Genomic DNA, 10280 nt, shown 5'->3' on the forward strand with positions numbered 1-10280 from the left:
AAATAGTTTCTATAAATATCTTTATACAACTACACCCTTTTTCCTTTTTTTAATCTCTTTGGGATACAGACCTAGTATTGCTAAATCAAAGATTATACAAACTTTTATAATCCTTTGGGCATAAATTGCTCTCTAGAATGGATGAATCAGTTCACTACAGGGATGAAAAACTTTCAGGGAGGAAATCCCAAAGACACAAAAAGAAACAATTCCAAAGAGGAGGAATAACATACATGAATTTTCTGAAGAGATTGATGGGAATGTACGGGAAACTCACTTACCAACTTAAATGTAAAGAAAGGAACATACAGGAGATAGAATCAAAAGGAAGCATTAAGGAATGATTTTAAAAGTGTGGCATAATTTTGTAAAAATAGTTTCAGAATTCTAAAGCTTAAAACTAGCTGAGGCCAGTGAGGGAAACTAAATGTTCTGTTGTTGCTGCCATTAAACTATATTGGGGAGAAGAAGAAAATCAAAGAAGGGGGTGAATGAGGCTGTGATTCTGATAGCAGAGAGTGTAGACAGCACTGCTAACTTCTTATTTTTCTTCTGTTTTATCTTCCAAGAAGAATGATGTTGCACTGGAAATGACAGAACAAAAGTGATTAAGATGTAGATGATACTCAAGGTACATAAGGAGAAAATTAACAGATTATGTGAAGAATTCAAGTAGTCTGACCCAGATGTACTACATCCTTGAGTACTGAAAGGTCCAGGAGGTATGATTACCATGTCACTGTCCGTGATATTTAAAAGAATATGGAGAATATGAGAGGTATTTACTGAAGGACTAGAGAAGAGCAAAAATGTTCCATTAAAAAAAAAAAACAAGGAAGAAAACAGATTCTACAAAGTATGGATCAGTGAGTTTAACTTCTATTCATGGGAAAATTCTAAAATGGATCATTAAAGTAACAACTTCATCAAGAAAAAGTCATACATGAATAATCTTATTTTATTTTTCATGGGGTTACTAAATTAGTAGATCAAGGGAATAATATAGCTATAATATATGGTGATTTGAGTCAAGTGTTAAAGTTCTTCATGCCATTCTTATGGAAAAGATGGAGAGCTGTGGGATAAATGAGAGTATAACTAGATGGCTTTGGCAATGCTTTAATGGTCATACTTGAAGAACAGTCATTAGTGGCTCCATGTCAACTTGAAAGGATGTTTCCAAGGAGAGCACCCCGGGAATTTGTGCTTGGCCTGTGCTGCTAAACATTTTTATTAGTGACTTGAAAAAAGACACAGATAGCAGAGATGTTTATCAGGTATGGGATAGTTAGCATAAGGAATATTAGAATCAAAATCCAAAAAGATTCTGACAGGCTAGCATAGTGAGTTAAATGAATAAGATGATATTTAATAGAGATGAATAGAATGCCTTATTCTTAGTCAAAAGTCAACTTCATGAGTATAAGATGATGAAGGTTGATCAGAAAAGAGTTTTTCTGAAAAAGATCTTGGAATTTTAGTGGAATTCAGGTTCAGTATAAATCAATAGTATGATGTGACAGCCAAAAAAGATAATGTGACTTGGGTCCCATGGAATATGAGGTGAGGGTCTCTCTACATCTGCCCTGGTCAGACTATATTTGCAGTATTGTGCTTGATTTAGGGCACTACATTTTAAGAAGGACAATGATAAGTATCCAGAACATGGTAACCAGTTTAGTAAAGAGATGAGTCTGTAACACATGAAGATCAATGGAAAGAACTAGGGTATTAATTCTGAAGATAAGATTTGAGGGTAAATCAGAGACATTAACTAGTATTTGAAAGGTGGTCATTATGGAAGAGAAGACTAGTCTTATTTCACCCCAGTGGGAAGAACCAGGAGTTCTGAGTAAAAGTTGCAAAGAAGCAAATTTAGGTTCAATGTCAGGAAAAACATTGTGACAATTAAAGTTATACAAAAGTGGAATGGGCCACCTAATTAATGGATTCCCTCACTGAAGTTCAAAGTCAAGGTTGGATAACCACAAAGCCTTCATCCTTTAGAGGTATGTTGTACTAGGGATTCTTTTGGGGAATGGATTAACTTTGGTAGCTGTCAAAGCTCTTACATGTTTCAAATTCTGGAATTTTCATCTCTTCTCCTGAAAATTGTTTGTTCATGACCTTTAACCTCTTGTATTGTGCCAAAAGCTCCAAAGACATTTTGCACTGAGGAACTCCAATTCTTTGACATTCATGGCTGAATGATGATTCCACAGAGAGTACCTTTTGGGGCATTGTTGATAAGAAAGAAGCAAAGAAAACTCATGGTAGTAATGTCTATATTCAAAGCTTCAACTGAGAAGTCCATTTGCATCCTAAACATATAAAACTCCCAGTATTCTATAGCTTGCACATTTTAGCTCATATGACCTAGCGTGCCTAATCATTGATAATGCTGGAGGAAAGAAGAAAGATGCCATGGATTACAATATTAAGTTTTGTCTAGTTTAGTAAAAGAGAAAACCTTTTCAAACCTTGAAGTAGGGAGAAGTATAGTTGACCATACATAGAGTCATCTCTCCCCAAAATTAAAGTCAACACGTGTATTGAACAGCTACTAGATACATGGCTTAACATGAACTGTTCTCATGTATCCAAAGATAAATAAGACATTGCCACTACTGTCAAAACCTTACAAGCAAGTAAATAGTACACTACTAGCTACAATACAAGGTAGAACATGAAAACTTTCATGAGAAGTTTGAAATATCATTATGGTTTAAAAGAAGAGATCAAATTCGGTTTAGTGGGGGATGCTGACAGAGTGGGAATCCAATAAGTCTTCACTATAGAGTTATAGAGTTATACCTTGAAGGATGTATAGAATTGACACACATAGTGATCTGTGGCTTAGGCATTCAAGGCAGAAACAATATGATGAGGAAAGGGCTGGAAAAAAGCAATTCAATGAAAATTCAATTAACATTTGGTAAGCACCAACTATATGCCAAGCACTGTGCTAGGCACTGGGGATTCAAACTCTAAAATTAATTAGTCCTTTTCCTCAAGGAGCTTGCATATTACTCAAGGAATATAACATGTATACAGATAAGCAAATTAATGTAGAAATTAAAATAAATTGAAAGAGAGAGATGATACTCGTTGAAAAGAGGGAACCAAAAAAGGACTCATGTAATAGGGAACACTGAGGCTATGCTTTAAAGGATATTAGGGAATCTATAAAAGTGTAGATGAGGGAATGGTGGGAACAATGGCCTATGTAGAGTGCAAGATATACATAATAATAACTCATAATCCTAAAGTATTTTTCAAAATGTTTACACACAGCAAGGTAAGAAGTTCAAGTATTACTCTCTTCCTTTTAGAGATAAAGAGACCGGGGCTCAAAAAGAACACTGACTTTCCCAAAGTTATGCAGATATTAAGCAATAAAGTTGGAATATGATGATTAATGAAGGTTATACATTAATCCAAAGCCAACATTCCTTCCACTATTTCACTGTGCTTTAAATGTTGAGGAGTAATGAGAAGAGGCTACAAAGGTATTCCATCGTGAAGGGTCTCAATGTCAGCCTGAATTTAGACTTTATACAGGAGGCAAGCAAAAGTCACTGAAGATTTTTGAGCAAGGCAGTGAAGTGATTAAAGCAGCATACTAGGGAAATTCATATGTGTGTGTGTGTGAGTGTGTGCGCGCGCGCGCGTGTGTGTGTGTGTATTCAGTTAGGAGGTGATCACAATAATACGAGTACAAGGTGTCACCTCTCAAAGTCGTTTCAGTGAAGTTGAGGGTTCACAGCAAAGCCTCAGAAGAATTCAGAAGATAACTGTATTTTCCCCTCTGCTATTACTTTCCCTGATTTTCTTTTTTCTACTTGAAGACAGTCTGTGAAAAAGATGGAAGATGTGGGTCATATAGAATGAGATATTCTAAAGTTCAAAATATAAAAGTATAAAGCCAATAATAATGTACCCAACAAAACTGAGCATAATCCTACGAGGAAAGAATGGATTTTCAGTGAAATAGAGGATTTTCAGCATTTTTGATGAAATAGAGTTCTTTCAGAATTTTAATGTCACGAGGGGTGGCTAAATAAATATATATGTAATATATATATATATAATTCTTTTGTCATTTCAAAACTACCAGCTATCTATCTATCTATCTATCTATCTATCTATCTATCTATCTATCATCTATCTATCTATCTATCATCTATCTATCTATCTATCTATCTATCTATCTTTCTATCTATCTATCTATCTATCTATCTATCTATCTATCTTTCTATCTATCTATCTATCTATCTATCTTTCTATCTATCTATCTATCTATCTATCTTTCTATCTATCTATCTATCTATCTATCTATCTATCTTTCTATCTATCTATCTATCTATCTTTCTATCTATCTTTCTATCTATCTATCTATCTATCTATCTTTCTATCTATCTTTCTATCTATCTTTCTATCTATCTATCTATCTTTCTTTCTATCTATCTATCTATCTATCTATCTTTCTTTCTATCTATCTATCTATCTATCTATCTATCTATCTATCTATCTATCTATCCATCCATCTGTTAGTTTTGAAATGACAAAAGAATTTTAAATGTAGTCCGGACTGGACCAGTCTCCAACCTGTGAGTGGCTAGAGCCAAAAAAGTAGGCCAGAGGCAAGTGTGTCAGTAATCAAGTAGCAGTTTAATTGATTTCAGAGTGAGGAAAGCAGGTTTGCAAACTGGAGTCTGTCTAAGTACAAGGACTTGCAGCTTGTGTCAAGGGTGGGCTTTTATTCTTGAAAACCACAAAAAAGGCAGGACCACAACACAGTCATTCTTAGATCTTAACTAAACAGTTTCTATGGTTGGCATTTCTTAGGACAATACAGGCATTCTTGAGTCCTGTGGGAACAATCCCTAAGTTATTAGGATCATTGAGCCTTGTCATTTAGCCTTGTGATCTTTCACTGGGTACAGAACCAGAACTGGCATAGCAGTGCAGTACCTGGTTTGGTTCACTTAGCAGTTAAGAGCATAGGAATTGTTCAGAGTGTCAGGAGGAATGATTGATCATTTTCTGCTATGGTACGCTGGCTGCTTCTGGCCTTTGGTTCCTTGGGAAATGGGGAAGCTCCAATAAATCTAAATATTTATCAATTAATATGAAAATCATAAATCCCTCAGAGAATATCTGGTGCTGATTAAAGCAATGCATTTTGCCAGAGGGTGAGGTTATTCAGAGGGTGAGCAAAAAGGATTGTTGTTATGCCAATGTCAGGGCACAGCCTGCTTACTGGGCCTTAGCTCTGGAAAAACAGGGTATCTCCTAATATCTTGACAGAAGATACTGTAAGAAAAAAAAGAAAAGTGAAATGAGGAGGATATATTAGTAGAAAATGGGAAGCACATAATCAAAGTGAACAAGTAAAATTATATTCACATATTATAATAGAGAAAGGATGAGGCATCACTTGAAATTCACTTTCATCTAAACTGCACAAAAAGAGAGCCAGCTAGAAAATGCATCCACAAAAAGTTTGGTATAGGAACACATTCAACTCAATAGGTATACAGATAAGGATAGGAACAGGAGAAAAAAAAGTATGAAAGAGAGGACAGGTTCAGGAAAGGACTAATAATAAACAAAATGAACTCCAAGTTTGGAAAGGAGACATTAAAGACATCAAAAGGGAAAAAAGGTAACAATTAGAAATACATAGGCAATAACGATCACAGAATGGAAAAAGTATAAAAAATAGGACAAAGGGAAATAAAAAATTAACTATCATAACAGTAAGTATAAATGGCATAAACTCATAAAATGTTAAAAGAATGGATTTTAAAAAACCAATAACGTTATTTATAAGAAACACAATTAAAACATGATGATTCACACTGAGTTAAAATGAGGAGCTGGAGTACAATCTCTTATAATTCAGCTGAACAAAAAAAATCAGGGGTTTCAATTAAGATTTTAGATAAGGCAACACAAAAATAGACCTAATTAAAAGAGACAAAGAGAGAAACTACATTTTACTAAAAAGTAAAAATGAATTTATTTCAATACTTAACATAAAGGCATAGCTTCTAAGTAATTAGAAGACAAACCAAATGAATTATAAGGAAAAATAAGTAGCAAACTGCAACAGGGCAAAATCTTAGTTTACCTCATTAGCCCTAGATAAATGTAATCAAAATGTAAACAAGAAAGAAGTTAAGGACTTAAGTCCCTTACTTTCATTAAATGGGATATAGTAGCTCTCTTGTAATCATTGAATGAAAATAGAAAGGAGTAGACATATTTCTAGGTTGTACATGGCACCTTTACAAAAACTGATCATTCCTTAAAACATAAAAACCTCACAAAAATGCAAAAAAAAATTATACAAACTCTTTACTGAAAACAATCCAGTAAAAAATTATATTGAAGGGTCAATAAAATTATTGACACTAAATATAATAAATGTTACGATTAAATAAATTAATCCTAAAAATATAGTGAGTCAAAGAATAAATCATAGAAATGATAAATAATTTCATCAAAGATAATGATGACAAAACAACATACCAAACACTTAAGGATGCAGCCAAACTAATTCTTTGGGGGGAAATTTATATATCTAATAACTATTTTCTTACAAAAAAGAGAAAGAACAAATTAACGAATTTGAAATGCAACTGAACACTAGAAAACCCACAAAATTTAAAATCTCAGTGAAGCAACAAAATAGACATATGAAAATCACAGAAGAGATTAACAGAATTGAAAGTAACCAAACAAATCTGATTGAGCTAATAAATCAGACTAGGATCTGAGTCTTTAGTGAGGCAGGAACAAACATAAAATAAATAAATCATTAACTAATTTAATTAAGAAGAAGAAAGATAAAATCCAAAGTGCCAATCTCTAAAATGATTTTTAAAGGAGAATTCACAGCAAAAGAAGAAGAAATAGAGAAAATGGTTAGAAACCAGTCTCCCCAAATATGTGACAATAAAGTCTGCAGTTTAAATGAAATAAATTAATATTTACACAAATTGTAAAATAATCAAATTAATGGAACAAAAAGTAGAGAATTTAAACAACCTAATTTCACAGGGAAAAACAAGCCATAAATGAACTTCCAAAGGGGAAAAAACTCCAAGAGAGTGGATTCACAATATGAATTCTATCAAACATTCAGAGAGCAATTAATTCCAATATTACATAAGTTGCAAAAATCACAGAATGAATGATTCTACCAAGGTCTTTCTATGACACAGATGTAATCTTGATGTGAAAAAACAGGAAAGTTAAAAGAGAAAAATGAGATTAGAGACCAAAATCTCTTATGAACATTTATATAAGAATGTTAAATAAAATGCTAGCAAAGAGACTAAAACAATATATCACAAAGATATACTATGACAATGTTGAATTTATACCAGAAAGTCATGGTTGGTTTAATACTAGGAAAAGTATAATAATAATCAAACATGTTAGTAAATATATATATATATATATGTATGTATAAATAGATACAGAAAAAGCTTTTGATAAAATACAAAACCCATTTCTGTTTAAGAAAGAACACTTCCTAGTGAATAGAATGGACTTTTCCTAAAATGATAAATTATATATGTGTATGTGTGTATAATGTATGTATGTATATATGCATACATAAATAGACATACATAGTAGATCTTTACAATTCATGGATTCCATATTTGTGAATTGTATATTCAATAAAATTTATTTGTAACACATGTTACTTTCCTGGTCATTTACAGACATGTACAGAGTGGTGATAGATTTCAGTTGCCCAATGTGTACATTCATAACTAACGTTGAACAAGACAATGCTTTGCCTTCTTGTTTCAATTCTCATACTTTTTATCAAAGGAGGTTGGGTTCTAATGGTAACCATTTTGCCTCTCTGTAAAGCTAAGTGCTGAAAGTTATTCCTGGTTTTCTTCTATTTGAAATTACCAAATACATTATATTATAATATCACTCATTTATGAGTTGAATGAATAAACATATTGCTCATAGAAATAAGCAGGAACTATATTGAATGACCAAGTGGATACATGTTAAGAAATTTTATCTGTCCTTTAATCTGGGATTTAAATAGAAAAGATACTTTATTTGGCTAAAGTTACACATTGCTGTTGTGTTCAGAATACATATAGGAGAGTAGACTTCCAAGACTATCTTATGGATAGATTTAGAGCAAAGATTATATGACCTTGAACGTGTGGATATTCTGTTTATTCCATTGGATTTCTTTTCACTAAAAAAATTCCAAGTAGCAAGTATTTGGGTACAGAACCAAGATGGTGGAGTAGAAAGACGCACATATATTAGCTCTTCCCCCACAGCCCATAAAACACCTGTAAAAAATGACTCTCAACAATTTCTAGAGCAGCAGAAGCCACAGAATGACAGAGTGAAAGAGATTTCCAGCCCAAGGTAACCTGGAAGATCAATAGAAAGTTTTTTGCACAGAATGCAGAACAGAGCACAGTCCAGGCTTAGCCTCATGGCACTGGGAGGAACAGGACTAGAACAGGGCTCGAGGGTGGAATCCCAAGCAGCAGCAGAGGTTCTCAGATCCCTCAACCCACAAATACCAAAGAAAGCTTCAAAGGTCAGTGAGAAGGCTTTTCCAACTAGGCGAGAAGGAAGCAGAGACCTCCCCTAGCCCTGGCCCTAGACAGCCTTGATTGGGAAGAGAAATGAGAGAGATGCATGGCAGCAGCTGTAGTGGCAGCAGTCTCAACATGCATTTGTGGAGCCCTCAGCCTAAAACCCCTGGGGGAATTTAGCTTCTGATCTGGGTGTCACCCCTGAGTGACAGCCCAACCTCTGCCTAAAGACCCTGGGAGAATTGAGGAGCTGATCTGACCCTTCCCCCTGTGCATGGTCCTGAGCACACATACACTAACTCTTCCCCCACAACCCATAAGATGTCTGTAAAGAAAGACTCTCAACAAATTCTAGAGCAGCAGAAGCCACAGAACAATGGAGTAGAGGAGATTTCCAGCCCAGGGTGACCTGAAAGGCCTACAGGAAAGGTCTGTTGGGCCAAACACTGAGAAGAGCCCAGCCCAGCCTTGGCATGGAAACTGGAGGAGGATCCATGCAGGACTCAGGGGCAGAATCCCCAGCAGCAGTAGTGACGGTTTGCAGATCCCTCAACCCACAAGCGCCAAAGGTCAGTGAGAGGGTTTTTTCAGCTGTTCAAGAAGGGAGCAGGGTCTTCCCATAGCTCTGGCCTCAGGCAGCAGCAACAGAGGCTGCATGGGGTAGCAGCAGCTGCCACAGCGGCTCGCATCCATTGTTAGATCATAAAATCCCTGGGGGAACTGAGTAGTTGATCCTAACCTCAGCCCTGTGTGGCAGCCCTGCCCTCACCTAATGCTCCTGGAGGTATTGAGCAGCTGATCTTTATCTCATACTAAATGGTGGCCCTGCCCCCACCTAAACGCCCTGGGGGAATTGAGCAGAGTATCTGAATCTCAGGCCCCAGTGCTGGCTTGGTGGAACTGGAGGCCAGGTGGTTGTGGAGAGGGAACTCTACTACTCACAGATTCTGGGCACAAAAGTTTCTGTTTGCTCCCAGACCAACATACACACTTGATTGTGCCACCTTGGAGGAACTGAGATCTTACAGATCCCCAGATTACACCCTATTCTTGACAAAGGAGCCAAAAGCCAAGTAACTGGTTAGGAAAATGTCCAAAAAAGGGCAAAAATAAGACTATAGAAGGTTACTTTCTTGGTGACATCTTCTCCCATCCTTTCAGATGAGGAAGAACAATGCTTACCATCAGGGAAATACATAAAACTCAAGGTTTCTGTATCCTAAACATCCAAAATAAATATTCAGTGGTCTCACGCCATGGAAGAGCTCAAAAAGGATTCTGAAAATCAAGTAAGAGACGTGGAGGAAAAATTGGGAAGAGAAATGAGAGAGATGCAAGAAAAGCATGAAAAGCAGGTCAACACCTTGCTAAAGGAGACCCAAAAAAATGCTGAAGAAAGTAACACCTTGAAATATAGGCTAACTCAATTGGCAGAAGAGATCCAAAAAGAAAATGAGGAGAAGAATGCTTTAAAAAGCAGAATTAGCCAAATGGAAAAGGAGGTTCAAAAGCTCACTGAAGAAAATAGTTCTTTCAAAATTAGAATGGAACAGATGGAGGCTAATGACTTTAAGAGAAACCAAGAAATCACAAAACAAAACCAAAAGAATGAAAATATGAAAGATAATGTGAAATATCTCATTGGAAAAACAACTGACCTGGAAAATAGATCCAGGAGAGACA

General features: G+C 35.5%; 1 long non-coding RNA gene across 1 annotated transcript in view; it reads right to left on the reverse strand.

Annotated features, from left to right (window-relative positions):
* Positions 1–4650: 4650 nt before the first annotated feature.
* Positions 4651–10280, reverse strand: part of LOC140504926 (uncharacterized) — a 290680-nt gene continuing 285050 nt past the window's right edge. Inside the window, exon 7 of the long non-coding RNA XR_011967283.1 lies at positions 4651–5316. This is a non-coding gene — a long non-coding RNA (uncharacterized lncRNA). The remainder of the gene's footprint in view (positions 5317–10280) is intronic.

Source organism: Notamacropus eugenii, chromosome 5, assembly GCF_028372415.1.
Source record: "Notamacropus eugenii isolate mMacEug1 chromosome 5, mMacEug1.pri_v2, whole genome shotgun sequence".
In the NCBI taxonomy this organism is placed as follows: domain Eukaryota; kingdom Metazoa; phylum Chordata; class Mammalia; order Diprotodontia; family Macropodidae; genus Notamacropus; species Notamacropus eugenii.